Source organism: Cebus imitator, unplaced genomic scaffold (genome assembly GCF_001604975.1).
Source record: "Cebus imitator isolate Cc_AM_T3 unplaced genomic scaffold, Cebus_imitator-1.0 Scaffold26, whole genome shotgun sequence".
NCBI lineage: Eukaryota > Metazoa > Chordata > Mammalia > Primates > Cebidae > Cebus > Cebus imitator.
In genome coordinates this window covers 2067157-2091163 of record NW_016107341.1, presented here as the reverse complement: position 1 = coordinate 2091163, position 24007 = coordinate 2067157, and the positions used below count along the sequence as shown (strand labels likewise).

General features: G+C 32.8%; 1 protein-coding gene across 1 annotated transcript in view; it reads right to left on the bottom strand.

Annotated features, from left to right (window-relative positions):
* SEMA3D (semaphorin 3D) overlaps nucleotides 1-24007 on the bottom strand; it is a 206559-nt gene that overhangs the window by 151287 nt on the left and 31265 nt on the right. The window contains exon 2 of the mRNA XM_037736584.1: nucleotides 23134-23265. The gene's annotated coding sequence lies outside the window, so the exon portion shown is untranslated. The remainder of the gene's footprint in view (nucleotides 1-23133; nucleotides 23266-24007) is intronic.

Below are 24007 nucleotides of genomic sequence, written 5' to 3'. Positions count from 1 at the left end.
GCAGTCCTGGCCTTGCCTCATATAGGACATCTTATGTTTGGGAATTCATTAGCCAGCCACTCAGGGTCAGAGTTCTTTTATGTAAATTTAGTCTGTTGATACATCATCAATATAACAGGAATGTTACATATGTATTTTTAGCAAAGCCAAGGGTCTATGAATATTTTTTAAATGATTAACAACATACATAGACTTGTTTCTTTAAAAAGAGATTAACTTTTTTGATTTAATTCAATTTTACTTTTTTAGGGATCAATGGTATTAAATTTTATGTATGGCAGAGTCAGATATGAAAAACACTGATTTCAGATATTATAATTTACCTTTATCAAATAGAGAAGTAACATGTATTACATATGGTATATATATGATATATATAAAAGGTATATATGATGTGTACATATGTGGTGTATATATATGATGTATATATGACATATATGTATATACATAGGGTATATACAGGATATGATATATAAGACATATATATGGTATATACATAGGAGTGTGTGTGTATGTGTGTATCATATATACTCACACACATACACAAACACTACAGGCACTACAGAGATACAGTAAGGGAATATCTGCTCTTTATCAAAGTTGTCATCTGTGTCAGTGATACCTTTAATAATGTACATGTTATTTGTTACCTAACATTAATTATTCTACTCCATTTTCATGCCACTAATGTGGCATTGAGTTGCTCTGATTGAACGTGTGGTTTGTTTCTGTAAAAAGAGATTAATATTTTTGACTTAATTCAAATTAATTTTAGTTTTTTAGGGATCAGTGTTATTAAATTTTATGCATGGTAGAGTCAGATGTGAGAAACTCTGATTTCAGATATTATAACTTACCTTTATTAAATAGAGAAGTAACATGTATTACATATGGCATGCATATGAGATATATATATATATATATATATATATATATAAGGCATATACGAAGTGTATATATGTGGTGTATATATGATACATATACGACATATATTGGTATTCCAGACTTGACCAGTAGACTGCATTACTGGAAGTGGATAACTTGTTTTCTGTACTTGTTTTCTTCAAACATTTGCTTTCATAATGCCATCTCTAATTTGAAATATAAACTCCCTAGGTTGGTATTCAAATTCCTTCTTTAACTGCACAAATCACTTTCCTTGTTCCTCCTTGTGCACTCCTTGTTACAGGCAAAGCAGTCAATGAACACATGCCATCTAAATTACATTCATTTTCTTCTTCCTGTGTGTGATGTTCTGCCATCCTGATCCAATCTCATCCAAAAAGCGTTTCTGGGTAAGTTCCAGGTCAACACACTCACACGCTTTCTACCAAGACAACTATAGCAGATTTTCCCCAACTACATCTACTTATAGTCAAATTTTCTTGGTATGGCCTGAATTTTATGTTCCTCTTACCTCTCCAAAAATCTGGAAAGATGCTTAGGCACAGAAAATGTATACTCTCTAAAATCTACTTCAGATAGCCCATAGAAGCCAAATAGGCTCAAAGTAAAAGCATGATACATGTTTAGTAGACAGATAAAAAGTCAAATTTTAGGAATAAAAGGTCCTGTAAATTTTATGAGCAATAACTTATATTGTTTTAAATTAATTAATTAATTAATTAATTTTTTTGAGCTAGAGTCTCACTCTGTCACCCTGACTGGAGTGCAGAGGCACAATCTCGATTCACTGCAACCTCTGCCTCCCGGGTTCAAGAGATTCTCGTGTCTCAGACTCCAGAGCAGCCAGGATTATAGGTGTGTACCACCATGCCTGGCTCATTTTTGTTTAAGTTTTTTTTTCTTATTTTTTGTTTTGCTTTTTGATTGTATAAACATTTATATAATTCAAATATCAAAATTATATTACATGTATATTAACGTAAATTCTTTTCACCCCTGTTCTTTCCATTTTGTGCCTCCCTGTCCTTTTTTTAAAAAATATACTTTAACTTCTGGGTTACATATGCCGAATGTGCAGGTGTGTTAAATAGGTATACATGTGTCATGGTGGTTTACTGCACCCATCAACTCGTCATCTAATGCTCCTTGCCTTCTACCTCCCAGCAGGCCCCAGTGTGTGATATTCACCCTACTGTGTCCATATGTTCTCATTATTCAACTCCTATTTTGTAGGTTGCTGGAAGATCAAGACTTAGGTTTTGACATGTTCTAGCTTTCTGTTGGAGGTTTACCTGGCAACATTGAGAGGGCAGCTGTATTAAAGTCAGAAGGTGGAGGCAGAAGTCAGAGATAGATGTATAATTTTGGCAGTCATCAGTATATGGATGGCATTTATGAGAGGTGAGATTGTCAAAAGAAGAAATTCAGATAGAGAAAAAATAGGTGCAAGGACTGATCCCTGACACACTCCATTTTTTAGAGGTAAGAGAGATGAAGCTGAACCAGCAACTGAGACTAGTAAAAGCTAGTTGTAGAGAAGGACAATGAGAAATATATGAGGCTCTGGATTCCTGTGAAAACTTCAGAGGAAGATGAAGTGATCAACAGAGCCATTGTATTAAATGTTACTAATATGTCAGTAAGGTGAGATCTGAGCATTGATTATTAAATTTAAACAGCACTAAAGAGTTATGCAATGTATTAAAAATATCAACAGTTGTTCAAACTGATATATATATATATACATATTTTATTTTATTTTAACAATGAAAACATCATTTTATATCAGCAAATGCTTTAAAGTTAAGATTTTTATGGCATCCTGAAATCCATGTAACAATATTTCTGTCGTTCTCACAAAGGAACTACAGATGAATACTATTCTTTAAGAAAAATGCTTTTGAACTTATAATTAAAATATTTCTAAAGAAGTGAATAAATATTTATTATAACTTATTTAACCTAACCTAAGATGCCATTTTAATATAAATCATTATTTTAGGTCTCACTAAGAAAACAATCTTGTCAATTAAACTATGGCATGGCACTGGTTATAAGATGCCATTGATTTCAGAGATATTGAAGTGAGAAAAAATAACCATCTTAAAACTTATGAAATATTATTGTATTTTTTTCTTTTTGTGACTATATTAAGATGTGCATTCTATTTCTTTATCAAAGAATTAGACAAATGATAAATACTGTTATTTACAGTGCTGCTACAGAATAAACTATTCCCATCACACAACAAACACACCTAATAAATACCTTTTCCTCCCTGAGTGGAGGGCAATATTGTAAGCTGTCATAACCCCAGAAAAAGTGACCAAAACAAGTTAAATTAGATAAATTTATGGTATGTTGTAATTAATTATTACACAGGCTACTATTAATTACATTAACATATTGACAATATATTACTGCACGCTATGATTAATAAGTCTTGTATAATTTTTTAAGTGTTTATATATGAACATATTTACTTTGTTGTTGTTTTTAATTATACTTTAAGTTCTGCGATACATGTGCAGAATGTGCAGGCTTATCACATAGGTATACACATGCCATGGTGGTTTGCTGCAACCACCAACCCGTCATCTACATTAGGTATTTCCCCTAATGCTATCCCTCTCCTATCCCCTACCCCACAAACAGGCCTCATGATGTTCCCCTCCCTGTGTCCATATGTTCTCATTGTTCAACTCCACTTATGAGCGAGAACATACAGTGTTTGGTTTTCTGTTCTTGTGTCAGTTTGCTGAGAATGATAGTTTCCAGCTCCATCCATGTCTCTGCAAAGGACATGAACTCATTCCTTTTTATGACAGCAGAGTATTCCTTGGTGTATATATGCCATATTTGCTTTATCCAGTCTATCATTGATGGTCATTTGGGGTGGTTCCAAGTCTTTGCTATTGTGAACAGTGCTGCAATAAACATATATGGGCATGTGTCTTTATAGTAGAATGATTTATAATTCTTTGGGTATATGCCCAGTAATGGGATTGCTGGGTCCAATGGTATTCCTGGTTCTAGATCCTTGAGGAATCACCACACTGTCTTCCACATTGGTTGAACAAATTTATACTCCCACTAATGGAGTAAATGTGTTCTTATTTTTCCACATGCTCTTCAGCATCTGTTGTTTCCTGACTTTTTAATGATTGCCATTCTAACTGGCATGAGATGGTATCTCATTGTGGTTTTAATTTGCATTTCTCCAATGATCAGTAACGATGAGCCTTTTATCATATTGTTGTAGGCTACCTAAATGTCTTCTTTTGAGAAGTGTCTGTTCAAATATTTCACTTCCTTTTTGATGGAGTTGTTTTTTTCTTGTAAACATGTGTAAGTTATTTGTAGATTCTGGCTATTCGCTCTTTGTCAGATGGATAAATTGCAAAATTTTTCTCTCATTCTGTAGGTTGCCTGTTCATGCTGATGATAGTTTCTTTTGCTGTGCAGAAGCTCTTTGGTTTAATTAAATCCCATTTGTCAATTTTGATTTTTGTTGCCATTGCTTTTGGTGTTTTAGTCATGAAGTCCTTGCCCATGCCTATGTCCTGAACGGTATTGCCTAGATTTTCTTATAGGGTTTTCATGGTTTAAGGTCTTAGGTTTAAGTCTTTAATGTATCTTGACTTAATTTTCATATAAGGTGTAAGGAAGGGGCCCAGTTTCAGTTTTCTGCATATGGCTAGCCAGTTTTCTCAATACCAGTTATTAAATAGAGAATTCTTTCCCCATTGCTTGTTTTTGTCAGGTTTATCAAAGATTTACTAACATTTTAAAAATTAAGTGTATAAGAGCATTTATTTAATGTGTATTAACACAAATAAAAATATTTTATTTTACCCAATATAAAATAATAACTGACTTACTAAATAAGACTTCTGCATTTTCTCCTTTTCCTCAAATATGCAAAACTTTTATTGTGACAAAGTGAAAATATGTGGCATTAGAAATCGTAGAAGTCAAAGTCTGGTTTAAGCTCTGCCAGTACATGTTGGCAAATTATTCTATTTATGTGAATTGCAGTTTTCTCATCTTCAAGTGAAGGGACTAGTGAAGATCGGATTTAAGGTGACTTACTGTTCTGATATGTACAGAATCACTTAAATTAAAAAGTTGAGATATTGTTGATCATAGTCACTTGAAACATCAACATAAATTTCTTTTCAACATTTTACATTATATATGTGTGTGTGTGTGTATATATATATATGTAACGTATATATATATATATATATATATGTAACGTATACATATATATGTTATTTACTCCCCATAATTTACAGCCTACAACCTCTAAGACATAAACACATTATTAACTGCTTCTGTTAAGACATCATTAAGAGACAAATCTATTTAATCGAAGTTTCTTCTGGTTTTCCTGGGGATTGGCCTAATAATGAATGAATTAATGTAAAATTTACTGCTGTTTAATTATTCTATTAATAATAGCCTGTGATTATTATGAGTAGTGTAAAAAATGGTAGACATGCAATAAGGAAAATCAAAATTCCATCTTCCTATCAACACCTCAGTTAGAGATAATCACTTAAAGTCTTCTTCATCTTTCTCTATATTCTATGCATATACATAAATTTATTTTGCAACAATGAGATTAAATCAAATAATCTACTTTATAAACTACTAATGAGTTAGTTGTTTCTACTTTATCTATCACTGTGTTTTCATTTTAATATCCAGTTCACATTAAAAATTTCAGAAATGTTTCAAAACTGCTCTTTGAAACTGATTTGTCCAATCTGACATTTAATTCTAAGCACACTATACCTAGTTGCAGCAGTATCACTTTTAATATAGCACACATATTAACCCTCTTTTTTTATCGTGACATTAACTTGTTGAAGAGAGACAAGTTCAAGTTATTCCTTTTAAAATGCTTTAATCTCTTCAGAAATTTCAACACTGTCAAAGACTTACTAATTTATTTCAAAACCATATGTCAACTAACTGATACAATATGCTTTATTTCTCAGTTCTTATTGGAATCCAGAGAAAATTAATCATTGTACTATTGTGGATGCTGTGCTAATTAAAAAAAAAAAATTTGTTCTCTTGATCTTTCTCCACTGGGAGAAGGACGTGATGCATGTCCTCCCTAGCACAGGATCACTGCCCTTCATGAATGAGCACAAAGTCTTTCTAAGGATAGTCTTAACTATTACTTAAATTTAAATTACTTAAGTTCCCTTCTTTGTGATCTCTATAAATCATTTCTGGTACATATTCTTTCACCCATCAGAGCAAATCTAAGTAAGAACATGTTCCTTTTGGGCTGAATAGTACCAGTTTACCTAAATTAATGTTTATTTAGTATCTAATAATATTTTCTATTGAGAGGAGCTGGGCTCTGTTTTCTCAAGGTTTTTGCCAAGTCTCATAAATCTGGGAAAAGGCAGTCAGTATAACCCCTACTAATAACCAAAGTGGCCACACACAGAATAAACAAGGGCCTAGTTTATAAAGCCGTCACTGAAAGACCCTACTGGAGTAAATTTAGATTTCTAAGTATTAACTTATGATGTGTGCAATGCACTTTGCACTCAAAAAAAGAGAATAGGAAAAAGAGTTAAAAATGCATTTACCAAAGCTTTAATGCATTAATGTACTATTTATATTTAACAGCCAGCAAAATAGAAGTTAAGAGAAAAAAGAAAAACAAGTTTTTGTGAACTTTATAGAAGTTGGCAATGCATTTTAGTTTGGATGTTTTAAAATTTGTAGGCAATTAGTAATATATATCAACACTGCCAAAAAGGAAAATTTGCTGGGTATCTTTCTACCAATTTCTAAATTATTCAACTGCTTATTTAACCAAAGTTTGAGATATCATTTCTTTACCATATAATAAATTTTTGAAACAACAATATCTAGTCAAACACTGAGAAAGTACATAGTTTATCTACACCTTCAGTATAAGCCAAAGCTAATTCCATATGAATTTTATTGTTTTAAAAGTCAAAATTTATTTCTCTAGTCATGAAATTATAACCTTATTTAAAACTCAATAATAAAATCTTTCTAAATATGTCATAATTTATTTATAAAAGACACAGATTACATCAGGGAAATAAGGCATCTAGTTCATGGTGGTCCTGTTTTTATTTAATTGTTCTCCATGGTAATATGGTATTTTCCCCAATTTGCATTGGACATGGATCTCAAGAGCAGAATGTAGACAAGTTTTAGGACAAAGAATAAAGGCTTTGGATATTTGTTTTATTTCAGAGAGTTCAGAAAGAGATTCTTTAGAATAAAGCAAAGAAGGATGGCATTTTTTTTGTTTTAGTGTCTAAAAAACCCCATCAATGTTTGCTTTAATTTTATGGCTCCTCTTGCTTTTACCCTAGAAAGATTCCCAGACTAACCACATGATGTGAATGGAATAACCTTTTCTCTCTTTGTCTGGGTGATGTTTTCTCAAAATAAATATAAAGCATCTTATACATTTTTTTTCTGAATATGTCTTTCTTGAGCCATATCCATGAGTTGAAAAACTTTCTCTAGGAATGCCAAATGCCAAGACCATGCCACCTTAATTAAGAAAAGTAATGTCAAGAGCAAGTCTACCTCAGACAACTTACTAAACTTTTTCTCCTCTTTTCAATAACTATGCCTTTCACATGTTAACTCATAATGCAATAATTATTTCTAATAATTTTAAAAGTGAGTTATTCACAATAATCAAAATGAGTACCTATCACATGTCTATCATGGTGCTACACACAATTAGGTATGAAACTGGTATGACATGGTACATGCATATAAAATCAGGTTATATGAGAAAATTGATTAGCAGAATGCCTAACATATAAGCTGTAAAGTAAATGTTAATACTTTTATTATAATTACAGTGATTTCAAAGTAACAAGAGATAAGCATAAAAATATACAGTCATGCTTTAACAATGAGATTATGTTCCGAGAAATTTGTCATTAGGTGATTTTGGTAATGTTCAAACAAACATCACAGAGGGAACTTACACAAACTTAGAAGGTATAGCCTACTACACACCTAGACTATGTGGTACAACCTATTGCTCCCAGAAAACAAATCTGTACAGCATGTTACTGTACTGAACACTGTAAGCAATGTAACACAGTGGGAAGTATTTACGTATTTAAACTTATCTAAACGTAGAACAGATACAAAAAAATAAATTAGCATAATCTTATGGGAACACCATCCTATATGTAGTCTGTCAGTTGATAGGAATGTTGTTATGCAACACATGACTGTAATATATATGTAATATAATCCAGTTGTGTTACATATTCTACTGCTCTCTAGTAAAAATATAATACAAGACATGTAATCTATTTATTTACTTCTTCCTATTTCTATTTTGAGATGGATTTTTGCCCTTGATACCCAGGCTGGAGTTGCAGTGGCACGATCTCAGCTCACTTCAAACTCTGCTTCCTGGGTTCAAGTGATTCTCCCGAGTAGCTGGGACTATAGGCGTACCCCACCATGCCCAGCTAATTTTTGTATTTTTAGTAGAAATGGGGTTTCACCATGTTGGCCAGGATGATTAGATCTCTTGACCTTGTGATCTGCCTGCCTTGGCCTCCCAAAGTGCTGGGATTATAGGCGTGAGCCACCACGCACAGCCTATGGATGCTTAATTTTTATTAGGAATACTTGGTTTGTATTCTGATTTCATAAAACTTATCACTAAAAAAAGGAGATTGAATTTACTAAAGTTGTTTCAAATGAAAGTAAAAGTTTTCTGATAACTGAATTGAATATCATTTATTAAATTTAAACTAATTAAATTAAATAATATAAAAGGTGAATTTAAAGCTAGCTTTGGAACTAAAGCAAGATATAAATATCCTCTTCATCCTCTTCCCCAGAAGTAGAAAATATGTTTTATGTGAGACAGAGGGGAAGGAGTCCCAGAATAGACGAGTATTTTTTGTCTTACGCTTCATATGATAGAAAAACGAACACAATTTATACAGCCATCAGGATTTCTGTGGGGATCTTTATCAAGGTTTCTAATAATTTATACACATATATCCATTTTTTTTCCTTGGGGAACTGGCCTACAATATCCAACACTTAAGTCAGCCTAGAGCCCAAAATTAAAGCTGCATTGGTTCTTACCTGTTCTGTTCCTCTTGCCTCTAGTGTAATATGTCTGAATAGTGTAAAGTAAATAATAATATTTCATAGAATTTGATTAAGATTTATTATAGATTCCTGTTTTAATACCAGCCGATTGATTAACATTTCAAAGATAGGAGAAATTGCCATCATAAATTGATCTGGCTTTGGTGTCCACTGTATTTAACTAAGGAGAATAAATAAGAGAGAAATCCTTGAGCAGCTGGATGAATTACATAATTCTAGCTTCGCTTTTATTTGTGTTACTTGTTTATAAATCATAGAGGAAAAATAAAACACTTGAAACCTCATTATAAATGTTTCAGCGGCTCTAAATCAGGAATATAAATGAGAGCACTGCGAAAAATCCAATTCCAAATTTTTAAACTCTTTCCAGATTAATTCCATTCAAGTATGGGAATTATGTTGACAGTATTTTTTTAACCCTTGTTTTAATCCAATCTGGCATATATATGTTGCAAAAGTGTGTTCAATTTATTACATAAAACAAAGAAAAATTGAGTGAATGAAAAAGTGAAGTCAAATAAGTATAAAGTGATATGACAGATATGATGGTCTGAATAATATATCAAAAAGTTGCCTTCAATGCTTTATTGTTTTTTGGGGGGGAGTTGAATCCACAGGTGTGAAACTCACAAAAACAGAGGACTAATTGCACATATAAAGAAAAACCAATTGGTATAAATAGATAATTCAATCTTTCTTATCCAATCAACCTTATATTTGTATGACATCTCATAGTTCTTTAATGAGACACATACACATATGTATGCATACGTGTATTTTTACACATACATACAAGCACATTTCACATATGCTATTAAAAATCCTTAGCCGGGCATGGTGTCTGATGCATGTAATCCAGCCTTTCGGAGGCTGAGGCAGGCAGATCACTTGAGGTCAGGAGTTCAAGACCGGTCTGGCCAACATGGTGACAACCCATCTCTACTAAAAATACAAAAATTAGCCAGAGATGTGGCAGGCACCTGTAATTTCAGCTACTTGGGAGGCTGAGGAAGGAGAATCACTTCAATCCAAGAGATGAAGGTTGTAGTGAGCTGAGGCGGGGCCACTGCAGTCCAACCTGGTTGACAGAGTGACACTCCATCTCAAAAAAACCAAAAATTCTTTACTTAACAATTCTGCATTTAAGATATCATGCAATTATATTAGTAAAAAGAAATGGGTCATATTTTTGAAAGGAAAAAAACCTAGCCTAAAAGCAGATATCACAGATAAAAGAAATGGAGAAATAAGAAACAAGTACCAGTTTTTTGCTTACAAATATGTATTTCTGGAAAAATGTACATTAAAATTTCCAGATATGTTTTGATGACAAAGCAGCTGACTCCAGTGAATGGAAGCAGGCTACAAAAGCATGTTGCAGATTTCTGGGGATACTCAGAGGAATAGAAATTTAATATGAACAAGTCAAGGGAGTAGCTTCAAGAATAGAAAGTCTAAAAGAAAGAATGTTGGTATAGCAATTAAGAGGAAGTAAGTGAACCAGAAAAACATAGTTCATTCCTCCAGAGAATGGGCTCATCTTTCCATCTACCGCAGTGTCAACATTAGATGGTCACAGTTCCAGTCACAGAAGTAGAATTTTCTGTCCATATTTCTAAGGATCCCTGTTTCTAACTATCTGCAAATATATCTCTATCTATAGGCCTGCTGTTAGCCACCTGGCTAGAAAGCTATTTAATACAAGTAATGAAAAATACGACGCCTCAATCAATTTAGAAGCAAAATCTTGTGTCAGCAAGTATATTGTTCTGATATTTAGATGACAGAATTTCATGAAAATCTTAAAAATCAATTTTTTTCAAGTACCTCATTATTTAAATATGACTTATTTATCCTAATGCTTCAGTGTCCTTGATATTGTTTCACTTATATATCTATCTGCTATATATATAACTGCTATATATATATGTATATATATATGTGTATGTATATGTATATATACGTGTGTATATATATATATAACTATATATCTATCTGCTAATTTGTTGTTTTCTGATCTTGTAGTTATATATGAAATAACCAGACTCAGCCCTGGACATACAGCATAGGATAAGTACCCTTCCTATTATTTCCAAACAGCCTAATTCATTTGGTTAACTCCCTGCTTCATCTCCCTATCAATTTTCAGGAGCCTTTTAGCTGGGAGAGTACAACCAGTCGCTAACACACCAGCCCCTTCAGCACTAGATTTGGGTTTCATTCTTTCAAACACCTACTGCCTACTAGGTGTAAACAATTTCAACCAATGAACAAAATTAAACAAATTATCTCTGCTATGGCCAGAGATCATGATGACAATCTATTTAAAGGTATGGAAACTTTATCAGCAAAGTAGGTTCTAGGAAATGAAGATTAAAAAATAAACGTGGAAAAAAATGAATAAGTAAAAATATGAATTTAAAATCTGAATTAACCCTGCCTGAGATCTGTAAGAAGAATNTATATATATATATATATATATATGTAACGTATACATATATATGTTATTTACTCCCCATAATTTACAGCCTACAACCTCTAAGACATAAACACATTATTAACTGCTTCTGTTAAGACATCATTAAGAGACAAATCTATTTAATCGAAGTTTCTTCTGGTTTTCCTGGGGATTGGCCTAATAATGAATGAATTAATGTAAAATTTACTGCTGTTTAATTATTCTATTAATAATAGCCTGTGATTATTATGAGTAGTGTAAAAAATGGTAGACATGCAATAAGGAAAATCAAAATTCCATCTTCCTATCAACACCTCAGTTAGAGATAATCACTTAAAGTCTTCTTCATCTTTCTCTATATTCTATGCATATACATAAATTTATTTTGCAACAATGAGATTAAATCAAATAATCTACTTTATAAACTACTAATGAGTTAGTTGTTTCTACTTTATCTATCACTGTGTTTTCATTTTAATATCCAGTTCACATTAAAAATTTCAGAAATGTTTCAAAACTGCTCTTTGAAACTGATTTGTCCAATCTGACATTTAATTCTAAGCACACTATACCTAGTTGCAGCAGTATCACTTTTAATATAGCACACATATTAACCCTCTTTTTTTATCGTGACATTAACTTGTTGAAGAGAGACAAGTTCAAGTTATTCCTTTTAAAATGCTTTAATCTCTTCAGAAATTTCAACACTGTCAAAGACTTACTAATTTATTTCAAAACCATATGTCAACTAACTGATACAATATGCTTTATTTCTCAGTTCTTATTGGAATCCAGAGAAAATTAATCATTGTACTATTGTGGATGCTGTGCTAATTAAAAAAAAAAAATTTGTTCTCTTGATCTTTCTCCACTGGGAGAAGGACGTGATGCATGTCCTCCCTAGCACAGGATCACTGCCCTTCATGAATGAGCACAAAGTCTTTCTAAGGATAGTCTTAACTATTACTTAAATTTAAATTACTTAAGTTCCCTTCTTTGTGATCTCTATAAATCATTTCTGGTACATATTCTTTCACCCATCAGAGCAAATCTAAGTAAGAACATGTTCCTTTTGGGCTGAATAGTACCAGTTTACCTAAATTAATGTTTATTTAGTATCTAATAATATTTTCTATTGAGAGGAGCTGGGCTCTGTTTTCTCAAGGTTTTTGCCAAGTCTCATAAATCTGGGAAAAGGCAGTCAGTATAACCCCTACTAATAACCAAAGTGGCCACACACAGAATAAACAAGGGCCTAGTTTATAAAGCCGTCACTGAAAGACCCTACTGGAGTAAATTTAGATTTCTAAGTATTAACTTATGATGTGTGCAATGCACTTTGCACTCAAAAAAAGAGAATAGGAAAAAGAGTTAAAAATGCATTTACCAAAGCTTTAATGCATTAATGTACTATTTATATTTAACAGCCAGCAAAATAGAAGTTAAGAGAAAAAAGAAAAACAAGTTTTTGTGAACTTTATAGAAGTTGGCAATGCATTTTAGTTTGGATGTTTTAAAATTTGTAGGCAATTAGTAATATATATCAACACTGCCAAAAAGGAAAATTTGCTGGGTATCTTTCTACCAATTTCTAAATTATTCAACTGCTTATTTAACCAAAGTTTGAGATATCATTTCTTTACCATATAATAAATTTTTGAAACAACAATATCTAGTCAAACACTGAGAAAGTACATAGTTTATCTACACCTTCAGTATAAGCCAAAGCTAATTCCATATGAATTTTATTGTTTTAAAAGTCAAAATTTATTTCTCTAGTCATGAAATTATAACCTTATTTAAAACTCAATAATAAAATCTTTCTAAATATGTCATAATTTATTTATAAAAGACACAGATTACATCAGGGAAATAAGGCATCTAGTTCATGGTGGTCCTGTTTTTATTTAATTGTTCTCCATGGTAATATGGTATTTTCCCCAATTTGCATTGGACATGGATCTCAAGAGCAGAATGTAGACAAGTTTTAGGACAAAGAATAAAGGCTTTGGATATTTGTTTTATTTCAGAGAGTTCAGAAAGAGATTCTTTAGAATAAAGCAAAGAAGGATGGCATTTTTTTTGTTTTAGTGTCTAAAAAACCCCATCAATGTTTGCTTTAATTTTATGGCTCCTCTTGCTTTTACCCTAGAAAGATTCCCAGACTAACCACATGATGTGAATGGAATAACCTTTTCTCTCTTTGTCTGGGTGATGTTTTCTCAAAATAAATATAAAGCATCTTATACATTTTTTTTCTGAATATGTCTTTCTTGAGCCATATCCATGAGTTGAAAAACTTTCTCTAGGAATGCCAAATGCCAAGACCATGCCACCTTAATTAAGAAAAGTAATGTCAAGAGCAAGTCTACCTCAGACAACTTACTAAACTTTTTCTCCTCTTTTCAATAACTATGCCTTTCACATGTTAACTCATAATGCAATAATTATTTCTAATAATTTTAAAAGTGAGTTATTCACAATAATCAAAATGAGTACCTATCACATGTCTATCATGGTGCTACACACAATTAGGTATGAAACTGGTATGACATGGTACATGCATATAAAATCAGGTTATATGAGAAAATTGATTAGCAGAATGCCTAACATATAAGCTGTAAAGTAAATGTTAATACTTTTATTATAATTACAGTGATTTCAAAGTAACAAGAGATAAGCATAAAAATATACAGTCATGCTTTAACAATGAGATTATGTTCCGAGAAATTTGTCATTAGGTGATTTTGGTAATGTTCAAACAAACATCACAGAGGGAACTTACACAAACTTAGAAGGTATAGCCTACTACACACCTAGACTATGTGGTACAACCTATTGCTCCCAGAAAACAAATCTGTACAGCATGTTACTGTACTGAACACTGTAAGCAATGTAACACAGTGGGAAGTATTTACGTATTTAAACTTATCTAAACGTAGAACAGATACAAAAAAATAAATTAGCATAATCTTATGGGAACACCATCCTATATGTAGTCTGTCAGTTGATAGGAATGTTGTTATGCAACACATGACTGTAATATATATGTAATATAATCCAGTTGTGTTACATATTCTACTGCTCTCTAGTAAAAATATAATACAAGACATGTAATCTATTTATTTACTTCTTCCTATTTCTATTTTGAGATGGATTTTTGCCCTTGATACCCAGGCTGGAGTTGCAGTGGCACGATCTCAGCTCACTTCAAACTCTGCTTCCTGGGTTCAAGTGATTCTCCCGAGTAGCTGGGACTATAGGCGTACCCCACCATGCCCAGCTAATTTTTGTATTTTTAGTAGAAATGGGGTTTCACCATGTTGGCCAGGATGATTAGATCTCTTGACCTTGTGATCTGCCTGCCTTGGCCTCCCAAAGTGCTGGGATTATAGGCGTGAGCCACCACGCACAGCCTATGGATGCTTAATTTTTATTAGGAATACTTGGTTTGTATTCTGATTTCATAAAACTTATCACTAAAAAAAGGAGATTGAATTTACTAAAGTTGTTTCAAATGAAAGTAAAAGTTTTCTGATAACTGAATTGAATATCATTTATTAAATTTAAACTAATTAAATTAAATAATATAAAAGGTGAATTTAAAGCTAGCTTTGGAACTAAAGCAAGATATAAATATCCTCTTCATCCTCTTCCCCAGAAGTAGAAAATATGTTTTATGTGAGACAGAGGGGAAGGAGTCCCAGAATAGACGAGTATTTTTTGTCTTACGCTTCATATGATAGAAAAACGAACACAATTTATACAGCCATCAGGATTTCTGTGGGGATCTTTATCAAGGTTTCTAATAATTTATACACATATATCCATTTTTTTTCCTTGGGGAACTGGCCTACAATATCCAACACTTAAGTCAGCCTAGAGCCCAAAATTAAAGCTGCATTGGTTCTTACCTGTTCTGTTCCTCTTGCCTCTAGTGTAATATGTCTGAATAGTGTAAAGTAAATAATAATATTTCATAGAATTTGATTAAGATTTATTATAGATTCCTGTTTTAATACCAGCCGATTGATTAACATTTCAAAGATAGGAGAAATTGCCATCATAAATTGATCTGGCTTTGGTGTCCACTGTATTTAACTAAGGAGAATAAATAAGAGAGAAATCCTTGAGCAGCTGGATGAATTACATAATTCTAGCTTCGCTTTTATTTGTGTTACTTGTTTATAAATCATAGAGGAAAAATAAAACACTTGAAACCTCATTATAAATGTTTCAGCGGCTCTAAATCAGGAATATAAATGAGAGCACTGCGAAAAATCCAATTCCAAATTTTTAAACTCTTTCCAGATTAATTCCATTCAAGTATGGGAATTATGTTGACAGTATTTTTTTAACCCTTGTTTTAATCCAATCTGGCATATATATGTTGCAAAAGTGTGTTCAATTTATTACATAAAACAAAGAAAAATTGAGTGAATGAAAAAGTGAAGTCAAATAAGTATAAAGTGATATGACAGATATGATGGTCTGAATAATATATCAAAAAGTTGCCTTCAATGCTTTATTGTTTTTTGGGGGGGAGTTGAATCCACAGGTGTGAAACTCACAAAAACAGAGGACTAATTGCACATATAAAGAAAAACCAATTGGTATAAATAGATAATTCAATCTTTCTTATCCAATCAACCTTATATTTGTATGACATCTCATAGTTCTTTAATGAGACACATACACATATGTATGCATACGTGTATTTTTACACATACATACAAGCACATTTCACATATGCTATTAAAAATCCTTAGCCGGGCATGGTGTCTGATGCATGTAATCCAGCCTTTCGGAGGCTGAGGCAGGCAGATCACTTGAGGTCAGGAGTTCAAGACCGGTCTGGCCAACATGGTGACAACCCATCTCTACTAAAAATACAAAAATTAGCCAGAGATGTGGCAGGCACCTGTAATTTCAGCTACTTGGGAGGCTGAGGAAGGAGAATCACTTCAATCCAAGAGATGAAGGTTGTAGTGAGCTGAGGCGGGGCCACTGCAGTCCAACCTGGTTGACAGAGTGACACTCCATCTCAAAAAAACCAAAAATTCTTTACTTAACAATTCTGCATTTAAGATATCATGCAATTATATTAGTAAAAAGAAATGGGTCATATTTTTGAAAGGAAAAAAACCTAGCCTAAAAGCAGATATCACAGATAAAAGAAATGGAGAAATAAGAAACAAGTACCAGTTTTTTGCTTACAAATATGTATTTCTGGAAAAATGTACATTAAAATTTCCAGATATGTTTTGATGACAAAGCAGCTGACTCCAGTGAATGGAAGCAGGCTACAAAAGCATGTTGCAGATTTCTGGGGATACTCAGAGGAATAGAAATTTAATATGAACAAGTCAAGGGAGTAGCTTCAAGAATAGAAAGTCTAAAAGAAAGAATGTTGGTATAGCAATTAAGAGGAAGTAAGTGAACCAGAAAAACATAGTTCATTCCTCCAGAGAATGGGCTCATCTTTCCATCTACCGCAGTGTCAACATTAGATGGTCACAGTTCCAGTCACAGAAGTAGAATTTTCTGTCCATATTTCTAAGGATCCCTGTTTCTAACTATCTGCAAATATATCTCTATCTATAGGCCTGCTGTTAGCCACCTGGCTAGAAAGCTATTTAATACAAGTAATGAAAAATACGACGCCTCAATCAATTTAGAAGCAAAATCTTGTGTCAGCAAGTATATTGTTCTGATATTTAGATGACAGAATTTCATGAAAATCTTAAAAATCAATTTTTTTCAAGTACCTCATTATTTAAATATGACTTATTTATCCTAATGCTTCAGTGTCCTTGATATTGTTTCACTTATATATCTATCTGCTATATATATAACTGCTATATATATATGTATATATATATGTGTATGTATATGTATATATACGTGTGTATATATATATATAACTATATATCTATCTGCTAATTTGTTGTTTTCTGATCTTGTAGTTATATATGAAATAACCAGACTCAGCCCTGGACATACAGCATAGGATAAGTACCCTTCCTATTATTTCCAAACAGCCTAATTCATTTGGTTAACTCCCTGCTTCATCTCCCTATCAATTTTCAGGAGCCTTTTAGCTGGGAGAGTACAACCAGTCGCTAACACACCAGCCCCTTCAGCACTAGATTTGGGTTTCATTCTTTCAAACACCTACTGCCTACTAGGTGTAAACAATTTCAACCAATGAACAAAATTAAACAAATTATCTCTGCTATGGCCAGAGATCATGATGACAATCTATTTAAAGGTATGGAAACTTTATCAGCAAAGTAGGTTCTAGGAAATGAAGATTAAAAAATGAGTGTCAGAAACAGCTAATAAGTATCATTATTAATGATGAACATGAATTAACCCTGCCTGAGATCTGTAAGAAGAATTCTCTGTCATCATTTCTTGTTCTCCCTTTCACTTACAGAATGATTTATGGTTTTGACTATTCATCTTAATATGACTTGTTTTAGTTTTCTATTTTGAGCTTTCAGTGTGGACACTGATGGTGCTCACAGCATATTGAGCAGGAAATGGTTAACATCATCTAGTTTAAGAACTCTCATATTTGAGTTCTAATAATCCAGATAAGATTTCCACTAAGGTCCTTAGCTGAGAGTAAATACACATTTCTATAAGATACTTGTTTTTAAAAGGAAACAATGTTTATATAGTTAACTGGGTTACTGAAACACAAAAATGAGATAAAATGAAAAATTAGTTCAAATCTCCTTCCTTGGAGCACCCCTGGGTTCATTTGCAGTTAGGGTAGACTCCTGAGAAGATACAGCTCTCTTCTCAGTACAATACATCTCACAGGAACTGTTAAAACAAGCAGCTTTTCTGAATATACTTAGAAACTTTGAAAAAAAAAGTTAAATAAATCTCAGTATTATCAGACAATGTCTCTAATTACATATGTGTGACCTGTATGTGTGTGTGTAGATATTTTTTGTTGTTGTGGGTAACAGTGGTATTTAAACATTTATATTGCTTAGTATTTGAGAAACTTTCAGGTCCCAGTACACTTTTAACTGAGTTAAATTGTTTTTGAACTTTAGAAACATTGTCTTCAAATAATATATTGTTGTATAACATTTACAATAAAATGAATTAACAGGAAACACAAAATAACACCAAATCTTAAAATGCTATGTCAAAATTAAAATGTCTTAATAACACTGATAATATTATTTTCTTAAAAATACAAAACTAACACTTGGTGGGTTGTGGTGGCTCACGCCAGTAATCCCAGCACCTTGGGAGGCCAAGGCAGGTGAATCACCTGAGGCCAGGAGTTCAAGACCAGCCTGGCCAATATGGTGAAATCCTGTCTCTACTAAAAAAACATAAAAATACAAAAATAATCCAGGCATGGTGGCACATATCTATAATCCCAGCTATACAAAAATAATCCAGGCATGGTGGCACATATCTATAATCTCAGCTACTTGGGAAGCTGAGAGAGGATTGCTTGAACCTGGGACGCAGAGGCTGCAGTGAGGCAAGATCATGCCACTGCATTCCAGCCTGGGTGACTGACAGAGCAAGACTCTGTCTCAAAAAAATCAAAAACAAAAACAAAAGTAATACTTGCCTCAAACAATGATAACGGTCCCGTACAACATCACTGTAAATGCTAACTCAAATTTTCAAAGTCACAGAGTTTGTGATACTATCAATCCTGAGAAATATTTGCTATACTGGAGTGAGAAAAAAACAGAAAACAATGAGATTAAAGAAGATATTGAGATATTTTATAGTCACTTTGTAGTGCTTCCATTCACTTCCACTCTGTCAGAGGTTATTGGATTTCTCAATTCAGAGGTTATTATTAGCCTCAAATAGTCTAAAACTGTGATTCCAAAACTGTGCAAGATACTCTGGAGTAATACAGTGAACTCACCAGGAATGCTGTAAGTTATTTTACAATTTCAGGATAAACACAACAATACTCACTATCTGTTAGACACTGGATTAACTACTAGACAAGGTGTTTTATAATTTCAACATTCAAGGGGGTTACATTTGAGGGGTCATAGCTATCTGAAGTTGGGGTCTCAGTAAAGCAAGTATTCTCAAAAGTCCTTGTGGAACAGGTAATAAGGATTTCAGTGTTTATTCTGATTCCAAGGTTTGAGAAGTTGTACAGTGCCCAACATGTACACAGTCCCCATTAGTAATTCATACATAATTTAAGGATGTTTAAATTTAAATAAAATTTAAAATATTTTTTTGTTTTAACTTTTGCTGTCAGGACATAAATACTTATTAAGTTGCTTGGCCTTAACTGTAATAATCAGAATTCTTGGCGTTTGTTTGTTGGCCTAGAGGTGTCATTATATATATATATATATATATATATATATATATATATATATATATACATACACACTCAGCTGTTAGGGTACTAAGAATGGAAAAGCTTGGAAAGGAATTTCTGTTCTAAATGCTTTTCTAGAGAATTATATGTCCCTGTAAACAGAATCACTTCCCAAATCAAACCTGAAACCTAAAGGAGAATTTGTGTATGCAATGTATTAATCAATTTACCGCTTACACCTTAACGTTCATTTTATCTCCTTTACTCTTCAGTATATTCCAGCTTTTGCTACATTTTTAGCCAGAAGATTATAGTCACTGCAGCTTTTCTATGTTTTGGTTCTCTGAGTTTATGTATAAGTTAATCAGGTAGGTAAGGCCTGGCATAACAATGTCCTTATTGTGATGCCACGATTAAGCCTCACTGGAAAGGATCCAAAGAAACTTTCTTTACATTGACTTCCCTTAGTCAATGGTGAATGGTGTTATTTTGTGTTTCCTGTTAATTCCTTTTATTGTAAATGTTAGATAAACAAAATAATATTTTAAAACAATATTTCTAAAGTTCTAAGACAATTTAACTCAGTTAAAAGCTTAACCCATTTAAAAGCTTAATGTCACCTGAAAGTTTCTCAAATACTGAGCAATATAAATGTTTAAATAGCACTGTTGCCTACAATAAAGAAACATCTACACACACACACACACCGCACACATATATAATTAGAGACATAATATTATATTACTGAGAGTGAAAGTCAAGTAAAGCTATGTAAAAAAAAAAAATTGCTGCGAAAACCCTATGTAAAACTGAATAGAGAAAGTGTCACTCAAGAAGATGGTTTGTTTTCTCACTCCTTAATCTGGGCTTGTATAGTCTGTCCTCTTTTCTTCTTTCATTCTTCACTTTGGAAATCTTCAAAATAAACCAGGCAAACAGCTCCAAGTTTATACACATATAGATGATATCTAGAAATTTTTCTGACCCCAAATTAAAACAAAGCAAACAAGCAAACAAAAACAGTGTGATACTCTTAACAAACAGTAACAGATTATTTTCAAAATCTGTTCTAGAAAGTATATAGCTCTTAACCAGAACTAAGAATTATACAACATTTATTTCTATATTGGTCAAAATTGAGCATCATAGTTGATGTGTCTATGTATAAGAGTGTGTGTGTGTGTGTGTGTGTGTGTGTGTGTGCGCGCGCGTGCGCACACACACACACATACACACACATGTGATGATCAAGGTATGCAATTCTCAATTTATTATAGTGTATTTAGTACTATTTCTTTTATATTGTCAAGCCATCTTGTATCAGTGCAGCTTTTTATGTTAATATTTTCTGTTTGGTTCATCACATTGACCTGAAGATTCCAGACAAACTTAAGCTATTATATTAGGATAAAATTTTAAATTCCTATTTAAAATTTCCAAATTTTAGATTGTCTGTAAAAAGAATAAAAGGTTTTTTTCACCTTACTTTGATCAAAATAATGAAAAAGTCCACAAAACTTTTTTGCAAATAACATCTCTTACAAGTGTATTATATACCTTGAGATGCTTTCTTTATTTTCTAATTATAAAAGGGTTCATTATCTTATAGCTTCTATTGCTGGATGTATGAAACAGATTTTTTCTAAATTTCATAATCACTGATTTCATAGCCACATTACAATTTTGTCTGCCTTTGATTTATTAATCATGTATTGTGACTTTAGTCTCTTCCTTGTTTTGTATTTATGTTTTACTGTATACCTATGCTTACTTGTAGGGCAATATTTGTTTGTTCAGAGTAAGTGTTCTTTAATCTTTGGTTTTGATTATTTCAAGCACCTGTTAGACAAATTTCACTGTAATGTGTAAATAAGAAATGACTGAATTACCTCTTGCTGATTGTTAGAATAAGCCAAATATGCATGTACAAGAATCGTTGTCAGCCATAAGCAAATAAAAGATGTTATCAATATTTACAATTAAATTAGATCTCAGATCACCAAATTAAATTATACAGTAGTCAAAAGACATCATTGTTCTTGCCTTAGAATTAATAGCTTATAATTTGAGGACAACACTATGTCTGATTTGTGGAAGACGACAAGTTAGCTAGGATGAAAGTGATATCAGGCTAAGTAAGTGCCTGAGATGTTAATCACAATCTTACAGTAAAAGAAAAATGAGAGCAATTAATTATGCCTGTCAAACAATGAAATAACTCAACATTATCAGAGCGTATGGTGCTGATTTTTGGTATAGTAATAACTCAATAATTATTAGAGTATTGCCAAGATTACATACCAATAGTATGTCTTCAAACATAGATTAATAATCTCATCAAAATAATTTCTATTGAAAGAGTGCATTTTAAAAAACAAACACAAACATGTATAAGGATTATAAACTGATAAATTACTTGATGCATACATCATATATTTTGTTATTCTATACAACAAATAAAATAGTAGAAGAGACTACTATAGTTATTAATCTTTAGCTCTGTAGCTAAAAGCAAAGTAGGTACTGGTAGAAGTCTAAGCCAAGCCTAGCAGCCTAAAAAAGTGGGACACTCTGCCATGTTCAAATCAAACAATCACAAGAAGGTTATGCCTGCTAATTCTGAGAGAGGTAAATAACTCTTCTCAGGTGTTTTCTAATCCAGTGGCAATATTATACTGTAATGTATAGTCATCCCTTGATACACACCAAAGATTGGTTCCAGGATCTCTGCCATTCCCATATGTCAACATCTACAATATTCTCCCAGTCCGCCCTGCAGAACCCTCCTATACAAAAAGAATTTCTTCAGTATAAGCAGGTTTTGCATCCTGAGATTATTGTATCTGTTTGTTTGAAAAAAAATTCTTAATATAAATGAACCTGCCCAGTTTAAATTCATGTTGTTAAAGGGTCAACTGTATATAACTAATGGGACTCAAAACATTATAATTACTTTACCTATGTTTGTTTCAAGAGTCATTAAGTTTATACAGCATAGACCCAATCATTATTTGAATTCCAAGGTCTTGGAGTGATCATGTCTAGAAGTAACACTGTATGTAGCATGGACATAGATTATCCAAAGTTTGCCTTAACAAACCGTCATGTAGAGTGCTTCCTCTCCAGTCACATCATCCCAAGGAAAGTGTATTCGAGTTATTCAGAGAAACAGAATAGGAGAATCTATCTGTCTATCTATCTATCTATCTATCTATCTATCTATCATCTACCTATCTATCAAGGTTTATTTAAGAAATTGGCTTACCTAATTATTGAGGCTGATGATTGTCAAGATCTGCAGTTGGCAAGGTGAAAATCCAGAAGAACCAACAGTGTTTATTCAAAAGCCTGGGAACCAGGACAGCAGATGTTATAGTTCAAGTCCAAGTGTGAAGGCCTGAGAAACAAGAGCAATAATACTATAGTTCCAGTACAAACACCTTCAGGCTCCAGAACCAGAAAGGGCAGATATTTCAGTTCAAGTCCAAAGGCAGAAAAATAAATGATATTCTAACTCAAGGCAGTCAGGCAGGAGGAAGTTCCCTCCCACTTATGGGAGTGTGAAAATTTTTGTTCTATTAGGTCTTCAACTGATTGGATGAGACCCACCAACGTGAGAGACGGCAATCTGCTTTACTCAGTCTACCAATTCACATGTTGATCATATCCAGAAATATCTTGTCAGACAAATCCATAATAATATTTGCCCAGATATCTGAGCACCCTGTGGCCCAGTCAAGTGGACACATAAAATCAACCATCACAGAAACCCTTATCTGCTTCTTACTGTTGACAGTGCCTTAGTGCTTGCTTCTGCTTGCCTAACCTCCAAGCCATCATATTTTCCTGTGACTGCTAAACTGATGAATGTTCAGACACTACAGAGAATTCCCAAGTTTCAAACATTCCCCATGCCAAATTTTTTCAGGGCTGGCTAGGACATACATTCATCAATTTCAGTTATTTATAACTCTTAGTGATTGATAACACTTACCTTTCAATAGAAACCTTATTTTATATTTTTAGAAAGCTGGAACAAACATGGAAATTCCCATGGAAGGGAGCCTCAGGTAAATGGTCAGGGAAGCACGCTCTTGGTATCCCATCAAACCTCACACAAATCCTATTATGTGGGGGGT